General features: G+C 40.5%; 1 long non-coding RNA gene across 8 annotated transcripts in view; it reads right to left on the reverse strand.

Moving 5' to 3' along the window:
- The window catches only part of LOC130157329 (uncharacterized), a 36,811-nt gene extending 12,378 nt beyond the window's left edge, over positions 1-24,433 (reverse strand). For 3 of the 8 annotated variants that reach the window (XR_008824807.1, XR_008824802.1, XR_008824801.1), the window contains exons 1-5: positions 24,257-24,426; positions 8,527-8,628; positions 6,313-6,388; positions 4,434-5,898; positions 2,337-2,536 (exon numbers count right to left, since the gene is read on the reverse strand). This is a non-coding gene — a long non-coding RNA (uncharacterized LOC130157329). Of the gene's footprint in view, positions 1-706; positions 2,054-2,336; positions 2,537-3,376; positions 3,470-4,429; positions 5,917-6,312; positions 6,389-8,526; positions 8,629-24,256 lie in introns of all 8 variants that reach the window. The other 5 variants (XR_008824808.1, XR_008824806.1, XR_008824805.1 and 2 more) reach the window with 5 other exon arrangements.
- Between the last annotated feature and the right edge of the window lie 257 nt (positions 24,434-24,690).

A 24,690-nucleotide genomic window follows, 5' to 3' on the forward strand; every position in this document is an offset into this window, starting at 1 on the left:
ATATTTTACAATAATTTTTAAAATTTTACCTTTGTTGTTCATTAAGACTTTTCCTTTCTACAAAGAACAGCTGGAAGGTGCAGGTCAAAAGACAAAACCGTGTACACAGAAACAACTTTTTCACCAGCAAGACTGTGTTGCTGGAAGACATATTCAGCTACAGCTTCCCCCACCTCTGACCCCCTTAATGTCAAATACAATTTTGCCAGTAGCTGCATAGGGTACACAGTGGTATACCGGTGTGCCCCTGGAATTCCTCAACTGGGTGCAGCCTTAGCGCCCACAAAAGAGGCTGAACAGACAATATTTGTGTTTCTGCAGCACCTACAGTATATCATCTTGTCTACAGTTGGACTGCAAACTCCTCACATTGTCCTGCCACAGTCACGGAATTAATGGTTTTTGAGGTACAAGCAAACAGTCCATTCTCCCCTCTAACAATGGCCAAAACCCTTTAAAATTTAGAGAAAAGGAAACAACAGCAACCCACCAAAACCACACCCTCCCTCCCCACAAAGCTGGAGGAGATAAAATGAACAGAGAACTAAAGATTTTAGTTCTCCCCTGACTCCTCAAATCAGTTTAAGCCTTCCAAATTTCTACAAATTTTCACTCAGTTTAGTTTCCTGATCTGTTCCCTTGCTAACCATGCCGCTTCTGCCATCACAGGGAGAAATGTGAATAATAGCAAAGAGGAAAAACCAACCTTCTTCAGCAGTAATACCAGCCTGACGTGTGTGAAAGCCTCCCTGAAGACTACAATGCCGTGCAGTCACAGGGGTCTGTTTGGATCAACTGGCTGTATGGAAAAACAGGAGAACCAAAACCAAAACCCCGCCAACCACTCCCCACTAAAAAAAGCAACAACAACAACAAAAAAAAAATCATTGCCAATGGCAGATTGATGTCTTTTAGCAATCAAAATCAAGATTTTCAATTCTGGAGCAAATCTGATTTTCCACGAAGAAAGTATTCGTTTTAAGAGAAGTGTCCTAACAGAAGAGATAGGCAAGCTTACATTCCAAAGGATACAATAACTTTCCACACAGAAACTATGGCAGTCTTTTAGGGTTTTTGCTCATTTGTTTTGTTTGGGGTTTGGGTTTTTTTGGAGGGTGGGTGGGAGGGGATTGTGTGGGGCTTTTTTAGAACTTCCTGCAGCACAAGCTTTTTGGATTCTGTATCCCAGACATTTTGCTACAGAATGCCTACTTATGTCCCAGTCACACAAAGAACAATCATAACAAAAAGTATTGTACTCTGTACTATAAACACTGGTAGAGTGAAATAGAAAGACTAATGAAAAAAATAATTAAAAATAGAACTCTTTTCTTTCCAAAGGAAATAATGTTATTTTTACCCCAGCATCTTTGTCATTGTTATAACAATGGTTCATTTTAGGCCATATCTCACTGCACTTAGAATCAGGAAACCCTGGTACAAATGTGCTACAGCACCCTGGGCTTTGTTCGCACTGTATGTCTGGGACAGCACTGCAGATTCCAAGGGACTTGCTAGAGGTTAACACAGCTTTTTCAGGGGGTAAGTTTCCCTAGAGCACAACTCTGACAACACCTGCAGGACTGGAGAGCTCTGCAGGTTATGGAAAGTGAAGGTGACTTGTTGGAACATCTCAACTCTCTAGATGAAGTCATCCATTTTGCAATGGGGCAGGTTCAGCGACCAACTGCTGATGAGGCTCAGATCCCAGTTTGATACATGAGGGATACATGGCAGAAAAGCACTCAGCAGCAGATTTCCAAGCATTCTTACTCCTAGCAACACCCCTACCTTTGACTTTACAGGAACGGTAAGAATTCAGTTCTCAAGATTTGACTTACTAGAGGAAAAAAATTCTCCCACCCCCCTTAGTCACACAGCAGTATTGTGACCTGCAGACTCACAGCCCTGGAGAACATGGAAGTGTTGGGAGGTCTTAACTGCTTCCCCCAGCGTTTTTCCATGAAGAATACATCTTCACTACCAGCAACATAGTGTTTCTCTTTGCACTGTAGCAAATCCAAAGTTTACATTGAGGTTGTATGCTTCTCTCCTAACAGGAACACCAAAATATCACGTTAGTTTTTTTTTTTTTTACTGTACAAAGATAAAAGGTTGTTTCTCTCTACTCAATACCAATGGACATTAAGGAAATGCCTCTCCTCCCTTCAATGGTGCAAAACCTGCCCCCCTCTTCTTTTTTCATCTCTCTCAACACCGGAAACAAGCAACAACCCACCTGTCTTTTAATATATTTCAAAAGTCAAAACACTTTAGAATAAGCATGGGAACTGGAAAGAAAACTGTTGTGCACTGGTATACATACATCAACACACCTGCATTTCCTCTGATAAGCACCTTCTCATTTTCCAGAATCAAGATTTTTCCTTTTTCCCTTCCTTTGTCCTTCTTCCATTTAAAGAAAAAACAAACAGCTTGCTGTGTTTCATGGTGGTCCTCTGGGTTTGCACCTCCTCTCCATCCTGAGTTCCTTCCAGACAGGCTTGTGTCCTCCACTTTAATTAAACAAGCTGCCCTGGGTAGAGGGAAAAAGACACCACGTGCTCCATGTTTATTTTGAAAAACAGCTTCAATGTTCTCTGCTCAGCCTCAAGAATGTGAGCACTTATTTGAAAAAGCGAGGTGAAAGGCTAGGTGCCAGTAAGAGAAGTGGGTGCTTTGGCTGAAACAGGGACCAGGGTTTCACCCACATCTCTCTCAGGAGTAATTTTAAACACTGAAAATAAATGTTATAGCTGGGCACTTTCCACAAGGAAGACTCCAGAATCCCTGCCAGCTCTAGAAATTGTCTATATTAAAGCTGTGCATTATCTTGTCAACATTTAGTATTCTTCTTTAGCAAGTCCATTAATATTAATGAAATTGTGTCTATGTTAGCCCTTTCTTGGATATGTCCAAGTCCAATGCTAATTACATTCTGAAGGAGGAAGCCGTTGCCAGACACAGCATGCGTCATGCGGTAAGGCTGAGTGCTTCCTCTCTTTTCAAGCTGTGCAGAATACAGGAGAGACCTATCTTTCTCTAGATATGCAGAAGAATTTCATGCCTAGGGTCTTTTACATCTCTCAGCTGCAGACCACCAGAGAATGTTGCTCTTCACTAGCTCTCTTGCTGTCTTTCCATTAGGATTCCTTCAGAACTTCCCTATTCCCCAACACTCTGCCCAAGAGGTATACTCATTTCCTGTATCATCTTAAAACTATGATGCTAGATCTTCCTGCTGTGATGATTTAAAAGCACCTTCAAAAGCCTCTGAATTCCTTTAAAAAAAAGTTCCAAGTTTATGTTTAAATATCTGAGACTGACTCAAACAACTCTCTTAAGGGACAACAGCAATATAAAGACTAGAGCTCACCTGCACTTGAATTCCTTCTGGCATATTCTGGCTTAATGGTATTATCAGTTCTGGCAAATGCTTCCTAGACAAGGAGAGCTTGGAGTTCATTTTCTAGTGTGTGGGACACCACAAAGACATAAAGCTCATCAGCCTTTGAACAAATTAAATTTGTGGTCAGAGACAAAAATAACATTGGTGAATATCCAAGATTGCCTTCATTCCTATAATATGTTTGGCCCATGGAAAAAGTAGAATATGGAGTGGTGTGCTATTTAAGTTAACAGATACCAGGGAACTTTCAGGATGATGAAAGCAACCAGTTGTTTCAAAGCACCAGTGTGCAGTGGCTGTACACTGACAGCATTGGGAACGAAACAGCTTTCTTCATCCCCTCTATCAAAGATGTAAATTTTTATGCCAAAGTCACCTTCATCAGGCAGTGTAGGATGGTAGACACATTAGCAGAGGAAGGAATCAATTCAGTCAATAAAGGAATTGATATCTGTCTATAGTTAGAAAACACCTTTTACAGAAAAGGCTGTTCTTCTGAACCATTGAGAAATAAAAGTTCTACTGAGTTTCCAAATACACAGATACATGTATAATTAATATTGTCTAACTGCCAGACATTAAGAGTGTCTTAGGATTTTAAATGTTTTCTTCTTTTGTTCTTCCCTTCTCAGAGTGCATCTAACAGCCATGGAGAAAAGAACAGACACGTAAGAGAGTTATGAATTCCCTGTATAATGAGCAGGGGGCTGGTATACAAAGCTTCAAGTAGTGAATACAGAGACTACTCACTCACAGAATCTATTGAGCAGGAAAACAGGATTCAGTCTTCTCTTTCTGACCCATTGGTGGGTGGCAGGACAGCAGCTTTCTGGCTTCTTCAGCCATAAAGTGCAAATATTCATCCACATTCCCAATACTCCATGAGATTACTGGGCAGAAAGGCCTCATGCATGCAGAATTACTAAGTAGGACATTCCAGGGGAGAGACCGGGAGATTTCCTTGTCTCCCAGAAATCTAGCTTCTGCTCAGAACAGGCAATGAAGCAAGAATGCACGTACTCACAGGCAGGATTTGTCTGCATCAGACCTCCCTGGCAGTGTTATCAGTCTCACTGGGCTGGAAGATGGGCTGCCTTCAGAGCTCAGAACAGTCTTCACAAGACAGCTTGGAACACACTGGCAGCACAGGCCCTCCTGCCAGAGGCTGCTCCGTGCTTGCAGGGCATCCACTGAATAATGGTCAGCAGGCACGCTTCAGGAGAACTAAACTCATCTTCAAGCTTCTGAAGCACATAAAAGAGATGAAACAAATCAAAGGGTACTTCCACGTCACCATCTGGTTGGCTGCAGAATGCACTTGATGCAAGTCTTCCAATTGTCTATGCATCTTGCACTGTGGTTCATATCACTGAGTAGTCTTGAAAAAATGCAAATTGGATTCCTTTTGGATCAAATCAACCAAAAGATGCATCCCAGCCACCACTGGGCATCTGGTCCCAAGGACTAAGAGCTAGGCAAAAGTAAAACCCTTGAAACCCCCACAGATCAAACATCAGGTTGTTGCACTGAGAGCTCCCCCCTCCAGATTGCCACACCTGCTAACGGAGCTGCAGGTAGTGTCCCAGCACAGACCAAGGACACCATGGAGGGCATCCATCAGGTGACAATCTGCTGATAGCAGTGACAAGCAAAGCCTGAGCAGGAGGTCCCGCTTTTGGCAGGGGGCTCAAGGACAAGAATGTGGGGAGAGGAAGACAGTGCGGAAAAAAAAGTGCTTAAGCTTTACGTTATCCACTGATTTTTCTCTTTTTGAGAAGTTCAAACAAAACAGGCAACAACTGTGCAGGAAGGCTTTCTTGGTGTTACGGATAAAATATTTTCTTAACCGTATAAAAGCACATCATTCCACAAAGAAACATCTAATTTTCGTTTTACCTATTCCTTGAAAAATGTTTTATTAAGGTGGGATTTACAGCATGAGACAAACTTAGTGGTATTATTCCAAGTAATCAGTTCTACCAGCAAACCAAACAAATAATGACCTATGAGCGTTTTGTTTACCACTAACGTCATCAAGAAGTGACAACGCTGACAAACAGCTTTGTTTAAATCTTTGAGAGTATCCATTAAAAAGCAAACCAAAAACCCCAGCAGACATAATCCATACTATCAATACTATAGGTTCTTATCCCTTCACCTTATCCCAGAAATAATTAGAAAAGATGTGGGTGTCATAGACAGGAGCTAGACATGACTTCATACAGAAGGGATGAGTGACTCCATATAGAAGTCAATATAGCCATTTCTGTGTAGAATTCCATCATGAAACACACTCCAACATACACTGACAACAAGCACAGGAAATGAAAAAGAAAAGGTGCAATCCTCTACAGCTGAAAGGCAGAAGACTTATCTTAGAAAAGCAGACGTATTCATTCCCTTGGTCTGAAGGTGTCTCATGTCTGCATCTTTTCAGTTCAGCTTCCAGTTCCACAGTCCTTTTCTGCCAGGTATCTGTCTCTTTTGGACTGCAAAACAAATTTCTTCTGCATCACCAGGTGACAGGTATAAAAGCAACAAAGGAAGAATAACTCTTAATTTTTGAAGAGAGGATGGGGGAAATGCTAGGATTTTTGTAACAGATGAAGAGGGGCCATGGAAGCAAAACAAAATTCAGAAGCGCCAACGGAATTAAGTTGAATTTTTATACAGTCTTGTTCCTCAGATTTACCTTGATCTTACAGAGCTTTTATAAATCTCCGTTTGTACCAGTAGAAGTCAGAAATAGCAGCCTGAAATTAACAACATTACACTCTTCAAATGCAGCACAAGCAGCATGTCAGTACGCATCCCTGCTTGCTGTTTCTTGGAAGAACACAAGGCATATTTACCAAACCACAATTCTATTACAATTAGTCTAATGGCAAAAACTTTGGCTTTACCTTTCTTTCATTTGGATTTTCAAGTAATCCCTTTTTTTCTCCTTGGATTCTTCTGAGCATAAAGTGCACAGTTTGTCTTCAATTAAAACAGAAATAGCAGAAGATCAATAAAGATTTTCATCAGAATAATAGTAATAAAATCCAATGTCTCATGGAACTATAATTTATACTCTCCACGGCAGTGATTTTCTATTGATGAAGTCAGTAAAAGAGCTTCTTCATACGAAAGTTTCAGTTACAAATTAAAGTACAGCCTCATGAAAGCATCTGCCTGCAGAACTGGCCACGTTACACAGACTGAGTTACACTGCAGAAGTATTACCCATTAGACGGCGAGCTTTGTTCAAAATGCTTGACATCTGCTACAGCACCCAACTAATGTAACCTAAATAAAAAGGCCTACTATTATTTCCATACATGTTGTCACAGGATTATCAGAATCAGTCATTAGAGTAACTACACTAACACCACAGCATTGCATTAGCATTTAACAACACTATACCTCACCGTCGGGGTCACAACAACCCCACACAATGCTACAGGCTTGGAGAAGAGCGGCTGGGAAGCTGCCCAGCAGAAAAGGACCTGGGGGTGTTGGTTGACAGGCGGCTGAAGATGAGCCAGCAGTGTGCCCAGGTGGCCAAGGTGGCCAATAGCATCCTGGCTCAGAAATAGCATGGCCAGCAGGAGCAGGGCAGTGACTGTCCCCCTGTACCTGGCACTGGTGAGGCTGCACCTGCAGCACTGTGTTCAGGTTTGGTCCCCTCACTACAAGACAGACATCGGAGGTGCTGAGATGTGAGGAGGAGGGCAACGAAGCTCCTGAAAGATCTAGAGCACAAGTTTTATGAGGAGTGGCTGAGGGAGCTGGGGGTGTTCAGCCTGGAGCGAAGGAGGCTCAGGGGGAGGCCTCATCAGTCTCTACAACTAGTCTCTACCTGCAAGGAGGCTGTAGTACAGTGGGGTAGGTCTCTTCTGCCAAGTAAAAGTGACAGGGCAAGAGGAAATGGCGTCAAGTTATGCCAGCGGCAGTTTACATTGGGTGTTAGGAAATATTTCTTCACTGAAAGGGTGGGCAAGCATTGGGACGGGCTGCCCAGGGAAGTGGTTCAGTCACCATCCCTAGAAGCATTTAAAACACGTGTAGATGTGGCACTTGGGGACACTGTTTAGTGGTGGACTTGGCAGTGCTGGGTTAATGGTTGGACTCAGTGTTAAAGGTCTTTTCCAACCAAAATGATTCTATGAATCTATGATTTAAGGGCTTTAACTGGTATTTAATATCCAGGCTCCAACCCAGGGTGAGAAGTAGTCATTGTTACTTCCAATTTCTGTCTTCTATTCAGTCATACTTCTTGCAACATACAGGGGAAGGACAGCATGTCATACCCAGTTCAGCATTATGCAATTACAATAACCTTTCTCTCACCTCCAAACCCTTAAGTGGCAAACCATTACTTACTAGCTATAGGCCAGTTAAGAGATGAGATTGAGACAGGAAAAAGCATTGTCTCAAAATAGCATTTAGGTGAGAGACCAAACTCCACACAAACACAGAGAAAAGGAAGGACGCTAGGAGCCCTTCTGGCACACCACTTTTTGCCTTGCTGGTGGCTTATCCATTTTTTAAATCAACAGTGACTTAGCAATTGTGTCATAAACAAACTCCTCTAGACCAGAGGATTTGAGTAATTGTCCACAGGAGTTAACAGTGCTGATGGTTGGTTCTATTCATAATTTCCCATGGAGCAGGGTAAGAAGCCTCTGATTTTTGCAACTTTTGCAAATGTCTGTGCTTATTACAAGGGAAAAAATAATAGCTTTAACTGTGTAGCATCAAGTGGAAGTTCTAATCGACAGTGAAGGCTCTAAGGCCACCCTTTTGCAGATCCAGGAAGAAACTATATCATACGCTTGCATACTGCCTACAGCTATATGCATGAGAAATGCATACCTAACTCACTTTTCACTGGTGATATTTTACAATTAGAAATAAAAGCATAAAGGTTTGAGAAAGTTGGGAGGAGTACTCATTTAAACCTATTCATTTAGATATACTCATAGGAAAATCAAGGACTTTAGATTATAGCAGTTGGGTGAATTCACCTGCAAAAGCCGCCTATCTACCATGAATACATTAATTTTCACAATCTGCTGCAAAAACATTGCCAGGAACAGGAAAAAAATACCTACATTATACCTGACAAGCACTACCTTGAATTTGGGAGGTCTTCATAGTTTGATTTTTGATTCATCTCACTTTACAGACATAGCTTCATACTCAAAAGAAGTGATAACAAGCAGTTTCCATGGGAGCTGAAAAGATAAAAGATGTGTGTAAGTTCTGATACTGACAAAGACTGTTCAACATCATTTCAGGGAATATGGAGCAACTTGCACTCTTTTCATATAACTTCCAAGGGTTTGTCTCATAAGCTCACTCAGATTAAAAAAAAAAAAAGCAGCAATGGCAGCAGTAATGCTCACAACAGAAATGTTAGGATTAGCTCATTATGGAAACCATTTTGGAGCCGAGAATGCTGAAGTAGAGAAGTATAAATTATCTTATTATTTCTACAGCACTTACTAGGAAAGTATTGGCTAGCACAAGGACAGAAGCACTTCTGCAGAGAAAAAAGACAAATGTTTTGCCATGATCTCCAGTGGATCATCATCATCCAAGAACCAAGTTCTGCTTCTTTAAAGAGGACAGCCCAAAAGGTCTTGTATTTCTGTGGGACTGCTTCTGACAGTAGCCTGAGTGGGGCTGGGCTGCTGTTCACTTCTGTATGGATGCCAAATGAAATAATGTTTCTGGAATCTTAATCTAAATTGTCATTGCTGTATGGGAAAGGTTTGCATATGACAAAATTATCATGATTAATTGCATCTACATAGCAAGAAGTACCTCATGACCACTGAGCCTGAAGCTGTGCTAAGAACTACACAGTATAAAAACAGTTCCCAAGAGTTTATAATCTTAAGTAATTATGGCAGAAAAAGCTACATTCTTATTACAAATAAGCCTTATAGGCACAGTATAATATATTTTAATAAGGACTTATCCATGATTCCAAACTGATTTTATCAGTGTTTTTACCATCTAATTCAGAAAAATATTACCGTGTGACTAATTCCACCCAGGGAAAAAGAAAAGGAATTAAGGACAGTATTTTTTTAATACGAATGGTACCTCGTAATCAACACTTTAGTATTTTATTAAAAATCCTGCTATTAGAGAAATGTCAAAGTCCAGATTCAAAACATACTTGCAGGTCTCCTTATTGGAATATGGTTTTCAGTAAACAAATATGCATTTTTAAGGCTTCTCTTAATATATTAAAAAAATACATCCCTTAGGCCAACAGTATCCTATATCAAACACTGAGGGGTACACTTCTATACTTGTAAAACTGCATTAGTAATTGTCTGTGCAGCCATCTGGTTTCAAAGACCTTTGTGCAGTTTAGGCCTTAAATGTGAAATTAAGGAATCTGAATAGATAAAATGAAGAATACAATATGTACAGTTCTGCAATCAAGAAGGAAATCAATACACCTAATATTTATAATATAAGGTAAAGAATTTCTACAGTCAGAAGTGGGAAGCTTGGAGCTTCCTTGAATAAAATTCCTGTCTATCTTGTATCATGAGTTTGTATCCTCAACAAGAAGAGAACAAAAATGTAGGAAAGTGTCCAAACCAAACTGAATAACCAACCATGTTGAAAATAACAAATATTAGGTATTCAGCAGGCACAAAGACATACTGACGATAAAGCGATCAGTTTAGATTACTTCTGAAAGTGATAAGGAAGTGTGATAATAAAAGACTTTGCAGCAGTAAAGATGGATTAGATCTCACAAAGCACACTAGAAAGATGACAGAAGTTCTTTGCACTTTTAACAGATCAACTCAGGGAAAGCAGAATTGAAACTGAGGTGGGAGGAATAAAGCCAGGTAGAAATCAAAGATAAACAATGAAAATAAACAGGTTTCAAAATTAAGCTAAAAACTTAAAATCCTACATGACCATCTACACTGATAATGGCAGCCAGTGGAACATAGGCCAGAGTGGGAACACATACAGACATCGCCACTCCCCAGGTAGAAGCAAAACCTGAAGATCTTAATGATTCTAAGAGGAAGTGCTAGGCAATTTCCATCCCAGACTTCTAGAAGAACTGCCATATGAAGTTAGAGATCTGGGAGTAAGCAGTGAAAATAATTTGGGGGTAGTATCATATGATGAGAGTTGCAAATACGGCAGCTATATTTAAGAAGTGAAGGAAAACAGGACACAATCAGCTGTGGATCTGTTAACCTAGCCTTGACAACATGCAAAGTTTAAAGGTATATACTTTTACAAAAACAAAGATACAAAGTTTAGTATGAAAAATGAGATATAATGCAACACAGATTGGTAAAAGATCAGTTCTCCATGAACCAGGCATTTGCCTTCGAATAGATCTACTTTATTATCTATCTATCTATATAAAAACCACTTCTTAGCAGTCTGGACTTCAGAAAAGCACTTTGTATGCCGAGTTAGTTAAAAAGGGGGTAAGAATACTATTGTAGGATGGGACACAGCAAGCCAGGGAAAAGACATAATGGAAAGCATTAGGCTAAGGGAAGGTTGAAACTGATATAAGTTAATGGCCTTTCAAATAAATAGTGGAGAGAGTGAGGAAAGAAAAAGGAAAGAAATAGAGTGCTAATAGCACAGGTGGGGAAGACTCTGGAGTGGGAAGATAGCAGCTAATCTTTTAATTGCTACATTGTTTAGATTTGATACAGAGTTGCCCAATATCACACAACCATTTAAGAACAAAGGCAGGAATAAAACAAAAGAAAAAACCTTAACACAATTCCCTGTCCCTTCTAAGTGAGATTAATTGACGGATTTTTAACAGCATGTAGGCACCTAACTTCCACACCCTCAAAACACAAAGTTGAACCTTTTAGAAAACAGCTAAGGGGCCCACACTCCCATTTACTCTATACAAGCAGACATTTAAAAGGCTACAAATATGCCTTACAGGTCACTAGCTACGAGGAGGCCGAAATATTTCTTATATTTTTCATGCATTTATCTAAACACAGGGGAGCCTGATGGCCAGTGTTCCTAGATGCTACAATGAAATAAGTTCACTAAAAATCCTGCCCCTAGAAACGAAAAAGAAATCAGTGTTTGTGAAGTCCTACCCAGATTCAATTTTACAGACAGTGTTGAATTACATATTTAAAGACTTCTGTTCAACAGCTGATATTCCTGATCTAAACAGCATCACGGACAAAATAAGATTTCAGTATTAATAGCAATTACCGCTCTTCTGGAACGATAAAGTGTTAATGCACACACACAAACCAAACTAGCATTTCGAAGTGCCATGAGAAGAGATTACATCATTACTACAGACCATCTGCTAGGAATAACACAGAATAACAGATGATGAGCCAAGATCACTTCTGGCAGAAAAGGATAGAGGTCCACTAACTTCAGGAAATTTATCCCAATGTTCCTGTATGTTACAGATTAATAAGATGACACACATTACAGACTAGTAGAGGTGAAACAAAGTTAAAACCACAAAGATTGATATAGCGTACTCAATTAGAGCAATTTATTCTTTTCACTACAAATATATTTGTAGATGCTAAAAATCAAGACTGTGACAGCTACTCACATAAGTCAATATGCTAAAAAAGTAGGGTATTTCTGCAGAGATAAGAAAGAACATATGGTCCTTACTGCCAGCTAAGGGTCCTTTTTAAAACAATTTTCCTCAATCTGATTTGCTTTACAATTACACTAAATCCTGCCATGATTGCTCTTCTAGAGCACTTACAGAATTCGGCTTCCCTTAGAGATGTATTTTTCCTTCTCCTAGTTACCGCCTTTATTATTGATTTTTAGATAATCCCTGCAGTTACTAGAAAAAGGTTTTGGCAAGTTTCCCTAGAGGCCTGCAGATGCCTATTACCCTTATCAATAGACCATCCTTTCACCCCCTTAGCTACCATCCTCAGTTACTAACTGGTTGACTATGCATATATTCTGTTCAGAGAGCAGCAGGGAGAACATTTAATATCCTCTCTCTAACAAACAAGAAAGGCAACAGCTGCTGGCCTCAGCAGAGGGTCTGCTCAGGGAACCTGTCCCAGAGAGAAGTCTGGCTGGACCCAGCTGCGGAGAACTAAGCAATTCCCCCTCCCCATGGCAAAACGTGCTGTAAGAAATTTGGACCATTTTATCCTCTCCTTATTGGAAGGTTATTGTACTACTTGAAAAACCCTTTTAACCAGTGCAGAAGAACTGTAATCAGAAAAGTATTTTCATTAACATCTCTGACACAGAGAGGTCATATCACAGAAGGGGAGGGGGTTCTTTTGTCAGAGAAATAACACACCAAATATTCTGTTAACAGAATAGAAACCACAGCCCTGAGGACAGGGCTGCTAGCATGTAAGCTGCTTTCTGAGAACTAATTGATTGGCTAAACTGAGAAGAAAAGCTTAATGAAACCTTTTAGAGCTATTAGCATAAAATTCAGAACTAATACCCAACTCGGGCTGCCTGTGTTGTATGGGACTCGGACATGCCTGCTGCTCCAGAAACCGGGGTAACCAGAGGCACTGCTTACCGCGGGGGGTGGCTACATGACTGTCAATGCCAATTTTGTTAGGTGAACAGCCACTATGCTTAAATTTCTTATTTTAGCATTTGGGGGGTGGGGTGGGGGTTGTTTTGTTTTCAATGTATGGTTTGAGAAAAACATCAACTGTAGATTTTTATATTTTTTTTAAGACAGAGAAGGAAGAATTTTATTATAGTCCCCCATTCTTCCTCCAAGTGAATGCCAAATCTCAGAAACCACAAAGCAAATACAAGAATGTCAAAGCCTATTAAACATAATTCAAGCATTTTTCCTTTTATTTTTTGGGTTGGCAGTCCTGTTCAAAAATGGGGCATTTACACTTCAGAGCGAAAACAGAGAGAAAGACTGAAGGGGTCCAGAGCTCCTTTGAAGAAAGGAGTTGTGCCTTATCTCCTTTAGCTCCTTTAAAGGGAGCTGTGCTCTCCTTAGTCTCCAATTGCTCCAGCTGCCACTCAGGAGAAGGGACAGAAATGCTCAGGGTTAAAAGCTTCTCCCCTCCCTCCAGCCCAAGCAATCAGGAGATAAGATGACATAAACTCAAACCATGGCCCCAGGCCAGCCCCTTAAAAGGCAGCCAGAAGCGTTTAAGGAAGACCGCTGGTGCTAGGACCTGGCTGCTGCCCATCTCCGACAGCAGTCGCTGCAGTCCCAGGGCTGCACGAACTGCTCAGCACTGCGGGAACTGGGAGTGCCGGGCTCTTCTCATACTGGGCGGATCCAACACTCGCTATCGGTAATTTTGCTGGCTCTGTTCTTGTCCCAGCTTGCTCGGGTTCAGCAAGGCTGGTACAGGGCTAGACTGCAGTTGAGCAAATACCCTTGCAATTCAAAGCTCCTGCTTTTGTTCTGAGATGAGGAAAACTGCTATTTTTCCACGAGCACGAGGTACAGCCAAGGTTGCTCTCTGATAACGACTGATTAGAATTGAGTGTAATGGAAAGCGGAAGCCTGCTGTTTTGGGGCTAATTCGATGATTGATTTATACCCGTTAAACAGGTGGTAGAACTTCTGGCTGCTAGTTAAAGATTTTTCCCCTTTACTGCCACAGTATCCCACTATATGACAAATATTCACATTACTTGTTATCACAAATGCACGTAGTTACCTGGCAGGAGTATCTGCAAGTAGCCAAAGGTCAAGCGGAGCCATCTGAACTAGCTGGTCACTGAGAAACTGTCACCAGGGACTGAGCCAGCTGGCAAGATCAGTGGAATTCCTACTGCTGCTCTGTGGATTCACATGAAAAAAAGGAGAAAAAAAAAAAAAAAAAAAAAAAGCCCAACCAAACCAAAAAATAAACAACCCAAACCAAAGCCAAAAAATGAAAACAAATCAGCCCAGGAGATCAAACAGGCATTTCCCCCCATGGTAAAATTCTGTGTTAATTCATATATTAAAAAAAGTAAGCATCTAACAAGAGAATGAAACAACAGAATAATCACTGGTGCATGGAGATGTTTTTGAGTAAATCCCATGCAGTTTTGTTTTCTACCCAAAATAAAAACCTCTGGCACCCTGGGGATTAGAAACAGAAAAGCTGACAGATTTAACTCTTGCAGCACAAGTGGTTTTACTATAACATGATACCAACACGATAAGACTGAAACCTGATCACAGTGTGACTCTCATACATTAGAATGTGAATCCCGTTACTATCCAAACACCAATAGTTAAAATGACAATTCGTTTCCTACCACATATCTGTTAAAAAAGTCTTGTATGAGAAGAGGCTCTTGGTTTATTTATAGGCAAAACAGCTGTTTTCTGCATTCCACGACCTAGGCTGAGGTCTGCTCCAAGTCCTGCATGTACCGAGACTGCCTGAGTACAGAGATACCTTGTGTGGAAGTGAAATGTGGAGCTCCTTTCCAAAGCAGTGAACAGTGCCTTCTTCACTGTGTGCTGACACCTCCTACAGAACATAGCTTTAATGGTGATTTTCTTTAATCACAAGAAAAATGATCCATTTTTGATGGTGGTGGCAGACTAACCCAGGTCTGGAACTTGGTTCATTTTAGAAAACAAAGTAGAGAGAGACCTTTCACATCTGTTTTCCTCTCAATTTCCCTCCTGAAATGCTCATTAAATATATAAATGCAAAAGCAAATAATAGCCTCCAGTCAAATTAGCTCATTCATCTAGATAAGATGAAAATATGTTCCTCATCTACACACTGAAATGATTCCGCTAATATCATCCATGTACCCACTTGCAGTAATTTTTTTATTACGGCTCACGTTCTTCTATCCTACTGTACTGTTAGGTGCAGCACACCCAGTTGTGCATCTGCCACTTTGTAACTGAAGTGTAGAGCATTAGGTACTTCTGTTGGTTAACACTGGGTATGTGAATGTCTGTTGGTACAAACAGGCAACCACCACCACCACCCATATTGTTGCATATACAAATCCCTCCTTTGTAAAGATCCACAAACGATGAGGACTTTTTGGTGTGATCTATTTTGTTCTCAAGTGATAATATTCATTGCAACCAGAAGTTTTCAGCTCTGTCTAAACTTTTATCCTCATATAGATTCACACTCCTATAGCATTGAAATAGTCTACACTTCTGCCCTCTTATAAGTTAATAACCTTTTAGAGGAGTTTTACATAATTTATTTAGATTCATTATTGCTTTTCTCTCATAAAAGCCACTTCATTTAATACAGCTACCCCTTTCTTAATGTTTTCCTGTCTAGAAATTGGGGGGGGGGGGGGGCGCACACATGTCCTGTTCTGACATCATTATCAACATTTTGCCAAGCAGCAGCCAGTATCTACAGTCTTGCCATCAGTCTCATGCTGGAGGAGAAATCAACGATGTATTCTAGATTGCTTTGCTTTATATGCATGCAGGCTACAAAAAGTCAAACATAAGCAAGCAATTCCTTCTCCCAGGAATTCCAGTCTAGTATCTTTGGCTGGTTCCCCAAGGCCAAAAGTAAATCAAGAAAAGACTCAAAGATCAAGACAGAATAAGGCTTCCTATGACTTACACCATTTCGGACAGGACCTCTACACAGTCCTGAATAATCCCAAAAGAACTATCAGCACAATACATCTTCCCAAAACAGAACATTTACACACTAAGTAAAAGAATGTGAAAGACTGGCCGTCGCAATTTGGACTCTTCAAACACATTTGGCAATGCTCGTCAGTCCAGTTAAAACTGCTCTGTAGTTTACAGGGGAGCACAAAACTCATACAAAGAAGCAGAAAATGATACATGCACACATTGAGGTATTAACGTTGATTAAATGATCAGTTTAATTAAACTAGGCAAGTTTAAGCACAGACAAGCCCTGCAGTGTATTTCTACTGAACACATAAAAAAAAAAACTGGGGGGGGGGGGGGGGGGGGGGGGGGGAGAGACCCACTAAGTTTTAACTCTTTTTTTCCCTCTCTCCCCACTTCATTGCCCAAACATACTCATCTTGTTGCTCAGACGGCATGCATGGTTTGTGCTGAGCCATTCAGATATTACAACGTAGTTGTTGGATAGGTCTGCTGTAGGCATTTTCCTACGAAACATAGTATCTCCCTACACGTAAGCCAGCACAGCCTTCACTACTACTCATGGCCTTCTTGCTTTGACAGCCAGCAGGTGCTTCAACTACTGGCTGGGCTAAGCCTGTACTAAATTGAAGTGCAGACTGAAGCAGTCCCCAGCTGGCTCCACAACTGATACGGCAGGTGAGGGACTGACAGCCAACTTTTCACAGCCCTCCCCTTATGTTCTGAGCGTAACTCTGCTGAGCATAAGCCATGCAAATTGCAGAATGTGGCTCCAAGGTTTGTAAACCTCAGTTTAATCATACGTAGCATATCCAAACAGGAGCTCTGTATGTCTTTTTCTTCTCTTTGTTTTCTCTGCTTTCTCAAAAGCTGTAACCAACGACTTGGCTCTTGTTTCATGCAAGGCTGCCAGCTTCTATAAACAGACTCAAAACCTGGCAATCAGTATGCAGAATTCTGGTTGCAATATCTCTGCTTTGCTGTCTATTTTTGTAGATGCTTATTTCAAATGCTTGCAAGCCAAGGGTTTTTTCCTTTGGTTAACTATTCCATCTTAAACAGTATATAAGATAAATGCCTTCAGAAAAAGATTCCAACTATCCTTCAGGTGATTGGTACTACATGAAAGGGACTTAAAAAGAGAGTTTTTCTTTCTGTCATTGCCAGATTTGCAAGTCAGTATTCTGCACACAAAAAACCATGCTCATTTACTCAGTTCCCTTATCTTCCTCCTTTCAGTCTCTCAGCTGATACCAGGCATGCCAAGTTCATGGTGATTCCCTAATGCTGCGCTGCTGCTCACTAACTCTTCCAAAGGAACATTCTCTACATCTATTTAGCAAGATGGCTTTTAAAAATAGGAACACAAAATCCAGTGCCGAGTTCAGGATAATTATGGGAGATACAGCAGGTGCAAGTATTCTCTTACACAGCATTTTCTGATGACATGACAAAGAAAAACTTTATTTTCAAAGGGCTTAGAGGGACTTTTCAGGGTACTTCTGTTGTACAGCTTTTGAGAACTAGAGTAAACAGCCTCCTGTAAAGAAGCGTGGCCAAGCTAATAAGTGGAAGTGTAATTTCCGAGTGATGTTCAGCCTGCTTGATAAGCCAGACAGCATTTTTCTCTCAAAAATTCACCAGGATCCTGTCAGAAGAACAACCTAGATTTGCACCACAGACCACTTGGCCCAGAATTCAGGCTCCTAGTGCCTCCAAGGTCTAGGACTCAGGACCTTCATTCCTTGGCTGAGGTAAGTACTAAGCCTTCGCTACATGATCTTCGAAAGCTACTGCTTTAGTCCCTGCCTGAAGGGAGACAAGACAGCCAGGAGCAATGCCATAAACTTTTTTTGATATGACATAGCATAGGAGGGACTAAGAATTCCCAGGACGGATCTACCGTTCCAAGGGGAACAATCATCATTTTGCAGTGGCACCCGAAGTCTGTAAATTCACCCCAGTGTTTTCTGGATAGGGCAACCAAAATCCCTTTCATCCCATGAGTACTAGAAAATGTTTTTGTTTCAGTTTCAAAAGGCCAAATTACACCAGACAAGACTGAGCTCTCTGAAAAGGGCCAGGAAGGTGTCTGCGCCTCCTTAGTTGCACCTTGTCCCCAGACTTCCCACTTTCATCCATTTCTCACTGTCACAGAATTCCCAGTTGAAGACAGGGAATTTGAAGACAGTAAATGTTTGATAAGTGGAAACAAATGCAGATAAACCACATCTCAATTTAATCTGTGATTTACTGGAATTTGGAGTGGGGACCAGACACATAGCCTTACATGCATACATAGCCCTGTATTTTGATTGTGTGATAATTCCAGAAGTCAGCTCATGGTGTTTATACTCTAAAATATCATGGAATAACTTTTGTGGATAAGAAATATGTTACTGTTTAATCTGATTAATTTTTTTCCTCTTGCCTGATGCTGAATAAATTATTTGGAGATCAGCTTTTAATTTTCCAGCACAAGAATTTTTCATATTATGGAATTTAACACATTAATGTGATGGTTGGTTGATCCTGTTGAACCTATTTCAAATCCAGCCAAATTCAGTCTAAAGATTTATCCACTTTGCAGTTAGTTTTACACATCCATTGGCTTTTTCTGTTCAACAGCAGAAGCATTGGGGAACATGTTTCTTCTATGCAGAAGCAGACAAAAGCTTTTAACATAAAATAAGAGTTGCAACCTCCTCTCTTAATGAAAAGACAGGATCCAATTTTATATTATAAGTGCTGTCCATTTGATGGGTACGCAAGTTCCAGCAGTAGCAGGTGCACAAACTGGGAACCCTATCTGTTTCAATCCTGACGGCATTTCTGGCATATCCACTATCTTTGATCAGATACCCCTGCAACTTGTTATTTCCAGTGCTGCAAAGCTGTAGCTCAACAAGCCATGCTTAAACCTCTCCACTTCCAAGAGATGCTCTCCTGACTGGTAACTCTTCACACCTTTCATTCTTCCCAGACAGGAAGCACTTTGTCTTTGCTACAGCAAGATGTAACCCAGTCCTTTTATGTCAGTCTTTGTGCTGGCTGAACTGCTCACCTGATATCCCTCCAGGGAGCTAGTTCAGGAAACTAAATGGTCAGCAACAAGTCCCACAAGAACTTTTCTGCCAGTTAGCTCGCTAAACTGTCCCACTCTTCTTCCAAAGCTAGCACAAGGCAGGGGATGAGCCCTCTCAGGGCAGTTAGCCATCCACATATCCATATATAGCTACAAAGCAAAATTTAATCTCATAATGTGGAAGCACTCATACCTCGGACCACTCCTCAGAGGGCCATCCACCACCTTCAAAAGGCAATACACTAGATAAAGTCACCTTATGCATTCTCTCATGTGCATCTTTCTTTTGTCCTGTCTTGGTGTGCGCTACAAAGAATAGTAGCACTGAAAATATTAGTGTGTGCTTCATAGGCACTATTGAATTTGTTATGCTGTTCAAAAGGCTCACAGATAGCAATATACAGCAAAAGGCTTCTGGCTGAAAAAAGAAACCTGGCAAAGGGAAAACGATTGCCTGCTGAAGTGTGAAAGATTTCTACCATAAAATAATAAAGGTGTCATTTTCAAGTAACAGATTAGTACTTCAGAATGTAGTATAAATGCTATAAAAGACTACTCAAAAGAAAAAACCAGAAATTTTCCCAGGTGTTGACAGTGAATGTAAGTAATTCACACAGCTTTTCCATCTAACCTCTTCCTCACAGTTTCATTTTCAGAGACCTCAAAAACCTTCTTACTGCAACATTTTAGGAACAGAAGTCTTATCTATTACAGCACAATAAAACATCAAATCTAAATCAAGCTCAGCTACACTTATTTTACTATCAGGTTACAACAATGCTGCAAGCTAAAAATTTAGAAGCAAGTTTTGGAACTAAGACAATGCCTATTTGTAAACAATAAATACAACCTAATTATGTAATTGTTTCCACAGTTTTCTGGAATGCAATCTGCCTTCCTAGACTTTTTTTTTTCCCCAAACTGTATCAAGTAGTACGAAGTTCTTAGTCTCATCTTTCAAGCTAAACAAAATGCACCAAAATAGTCTCAGACTACAGATCTATTTTTTTTTAATGACAGAATGATTTAGACGCATCACTGATTTTCTAATTCCTTGTGCTTAAAATATTCTGTTGAACTACCCAGAATTCAAGAAGTTTTAGAGATGCCGGATTTACTAATGCTGGCACAAAGGCAAAAAGCCAAAGCCGCCCCCTCTAGACTTAAGAAGGTCAAACAAGAATAAACACAGCCAAGAATTAGTTCAGAAATTTGGAATTAGATGATGTACAATCAAATCTTAGCCTCATTATAGTCATTATAACACAACTCCCATCCGATGTCTTCAGCAGGTACAGGGGGTTCACCTTTCCCCCAAAATATCTTGCTTTAGGCTCTAAACACTCAAGTTTCCAGTGCTGCAAAATACTGAATCTCAAATCCAGCAAAGCAAATTACTAAATACTTCTGCAGGACTGCTCTGCTTAATGTTGGCAGCCAGCATGCCTGGAGTATCAGACATTTCTCACTCTCTTTCATTTCCTTATTTGACTTTGCTGACCCCAACTGTGATATGGTGAATCACATCTTGTCCTCAGGCACTCCAGTTCTACCCAGTCCTTACTCTCACAGACATCCCCACCCAGGCTGGGGGATTTATTTAGAGGCACAGGGGTTCAAAGAGTTTTTGCACCTTTCTAACAAAGAGATTCACTGTAACCTGCAGGTAATCTTTGATCAGCAAGACAATTCTCCTGAAGTTCCTAGCCTGCTTCACAGATTACTCATGCTGTGAACTCGATTGATCATTCTGTTGGCAACCTTAAAAGTTTGTATAAGTAGCAGTTCTACTCAGCTGGTAAGCCTGCCAATGGACAGAACTGACCCCAAGAACAGAGTCCAGTTTCAAAAGAACTCAATTGTCACTGTTAGTCCATCAACAGCAAATCCAAATATTAATTTAACATGCATGTTACTGAAATAACCTGATAAGCATTAGTATACAGGCAGGAATCAGTGACTTAAATTATATTTGCTCTTCTAACACATCTAGTGGAAGCCTGAAATTATTTTGCTAGCTAGAGGCCTCTCTTGTGTTGAAAAATAGCTGTAAAAGAAAATTATTTTGATTCCTCAGCACCAAGTGTTTAAGATTGTTTACAAATAATTGGTAAATCCTAACGACCTAGCACAATACCTTTCTATTATTTCCAAGCAGTTAATGCCAACACTTTCAGAAGCGGCTCTTTTTTTGGTGCATTTTTTTCATCCAGCTTTTACAATCTATTGCTTTTCCTTGTTCTAGACACTTGAAGTATGCAAAAAAGATTAGCCATAGAAATTTAGGTGTTCAAAGTGAGGGGATCCCTCTGAAATTTTGGATGTAAAAGACTAGCACATGTTCAGAGCTATTTAGTATCCTTACTGTTGGATTTTCAAAATACTGTTATTCTGCTCCTCTATTCTATAGTGCCTACTACACCATAAACACTCAAAATAACAACTGACAGTATAAAGTGTTTCCCAGAACAGGTGCTATTTCAACTATTCAAAATTCCTTTAAAGACTATCCAAATGCCACTCTCCTCTTTAAAACAACAAGTTTTTCAGAAGTGCTTCAGTAGACAACTGATGTCTCTCCAAAGGGGATTCAGCCTTTCAGCAGATGGTGTTTAGTTAAAACACAGCAGGAAGGACAACATATGTAATGATCTTTACTTTGTTGCCTTTCTTCTTACAAAACATTCGTCCTGTCTAAAAAGGAACAGTCAGAATTGCACAAAAGGCTTAATACCTCACATTAAACTAGGATAAATTATACTGCCTGCTAAGCAGCCACAGACAAAGGAAGTTTGCGCAATGGATATCACCAAACAAAACCAAACGGGTGTGCTGTCAAATTGCTGCGCTTGTTCGGGAAGGGAGAGCAGTGTGGATGGCAGTTTCTCCAAACTCACTCTCAGCAGAGGCCCAGTACAAAACACACTGAGGACATGGAAAAGGATCCTGAGGCTTTGGATGAACCCTATGAGACTCTGAATTATGGCACAGTTCTTGGATTGTGACTTGCACTTAAACAGCAATGCCAGGTAAATGCTGCCAGGCTGTTGTGGTGTCACTCACCTGCAACAAGGTCTGCCAGAGAGAGTAAAGAGGAGACCCATCTGCTTTTGCAGCCACATGCTGTTAGAGGGGGAACACCTGTGCCTGCATAGATATCCCCATAGCCTATCCTAACACTACATTAAACAGCAAATACACCTTACTTATTAGGCTATTTAGAAACAAAATGACAACATGCATGCAGCCTAAACCAGAGCAACATCTGTGATTTGTGGCAGTTCAACACAATGGACTTACTGCCAGACTCAAAGGCACTGGGCTATGTGGCAGGGAGCAGGAGCCAAGCGTCCCTGTCACTTTGGAGTGCAGCACAGGGTGGGGGTGGAGCGGGGCGGGCGAGGAATCTATGCAGGACAGCCCACCCTCTATGCCAGAGCTGCTGCAGGTGTGAGGGCGGAATTTTCTTTGCTAGGGTGCTCCAGGAGAAGGAGGGGATAGCTCAGAAGCAGAGATTAAATAGCTTGTTTGCGACTCGGCAAGTCAGTAGAGCAGCCAGACCAACATCATGCCCATTGCCCTATTCTGCTGCAACATCTGCTTGTGACAAGAAGATATATATTGCAAGCTATGATAAGCAATGTTTGCATTATCCTTGCCAAATAAAAAAAAAATTAAAAAAAAAGGCAGCACGACTTGTCCCTGATGAGAAAAATAAATCTCTCAAAGATGGGCATTTCAAGACCTGCATTCTCACATCACCATCCTGGTTTCTGGAATAAATATCATGGTATATTAAAGAAGCATTTCCTGGAGACACTGTACCAGCAGTTACCTGCATGTTTAGTATGTGAACTACAGACACTGAGGAAGGGGAGGTACAGCAGGCAGAAAACAGTGTACACAATTTTGTATGGGAGGCTAACGAATAAGAGCTGGTCATGTTCTTGTTATGAAACAGACAGGATATACTTCAGAGTATATATGCTTTTTAGCTCCAAAGAAAGCAAATAATATATATGCTTGTCAGCAGTTTTAATGCAAAAAGACTTGAGAATGTTACGAACAACTAAAACAGCTGATACAGAATTACTGCAAGTACATGAAAATGTGGACACTACCAATTGGTGGAAATTTCCAGATTCATATCTTTCTTCACCCAGATAAAGCCTGCCTAACAGTCAGCAACAAACTAAAAAACATTTCAAGTTTTCCTTCTCCCAGCTGTCACCTTAACATTGGTAGACAAACATGTATTTAAGCTATAGTGCCAGCAAACGTATTTTCTCCAGATGCTCTGCTTATTTTCTGAATAACCTCTTAAAAACAAACCAAAAGGACTACATTTTAAGGACAAATAAATAACCCATTATTATTATTATTATTATGCAGGTTTCCTATACGCCACTGATGAGGGTAAACATCAAATTCCATAGAGGAGGAAGAGAACTAATAATACACTTTTCAGCACTTACCATACAGAATTTTTATTGTAGTGAGGGAGAAGAGCAGCAAATTTCAGAGTACAAAATGGAAGGCAATTTAAAAATGTTTCAAAAAAGGGCTAATTACACAGATATTTGTATTTGCAAGCCCCTCCATGCTAGCATTGAGTCACTCCACCCAAAAATACAGATCCCACTTCCCTAGTATATCCACTTCCCAAGCTCATCTTTACTTCTGCATACTTACTTATCAAAGGCCAGTAACTCTTCTGCTGGGTGTAGAGCTGCAAGTGAAATACATTTGTCTTATCTGTTCTAAGTTCCCAACCAAACTAAAGTAAGGATTTTTGGAACCATCTCTTTATGAAATCACATGAAAGGGATATTCCCATTTGCTTTCAGATTTAACCAGGGATCTAACTGGAGCAAAGGAAGTTTTCAAAGTCTGGCCCTGTTGCCACTGAGGAAGAAAATGGACTCATTATCCGTATGCAGTTCAGACGCTATGAAGCTGAGCAGTAAGAACAGGAGCAGTCTATCTGCAGGAAGAGCTGGAGGCCAGGTGCAACTAAAACTAGCTCTAACCCACCCATTCCTCCCAAGATTACACCTTTCATGGAAGGTCCTGTGGAACAAGGTAAAAAAGAGCAGAGAAAAACAGATGCCAAGAAAATAAAGACATGGACACATTCTTACTTTGCAAGCATTCCACCACACAATATACCTGAAAAACATACCTCACCCCCACTGCAGCTCTTCCTACCAGATGCCATCACAAGTGTTTTACCTTCACAAAGATTAATTGTGCAGTGCAGCTAGAGTCTGAGCTCACAGCATGCTCACATCCCAGGATCTCTATGCTTACCACTGAACGATGCAACAGGCTGATTATCCTGTCCCTCCTCCCGAGCAGTCTGAAGGTAGCAAAGATCTGTGTAAACTCCTACAACAAACATCTGTCTCATTACAGGCTTGGTGAATTATTAATTGGTTGAACGGTAGAGATGGCAGCAAAAGTAATGATTATGGGAAAACATCAGAAAAAATAAATCTCTAATAGCTACAGATTTTTTTTTTAAATTTGAAATTGATCCATGAACACGCACAATTAAAAAATTAAAGCAACTCTAAACTACTATCAAATTTTTGCACCCAACAAGTTCTGTTACAG

The sequence above is a fragment of the Falco biarmicus genome, chromosome 12 (genome assembly GCF_023638135.1).
Source record: "Falco biarmicus isolate bFalBia1 chromosome 12, bFalBia1.pri, whole genome shotgun sequence".
Classification (NCBI taxonomy): domain Eukaryota; kingdom Metazoa; phylum Chordata; class Aves; order Falconiformes; family Falconidae; genus Falco; species Falco biarmicus.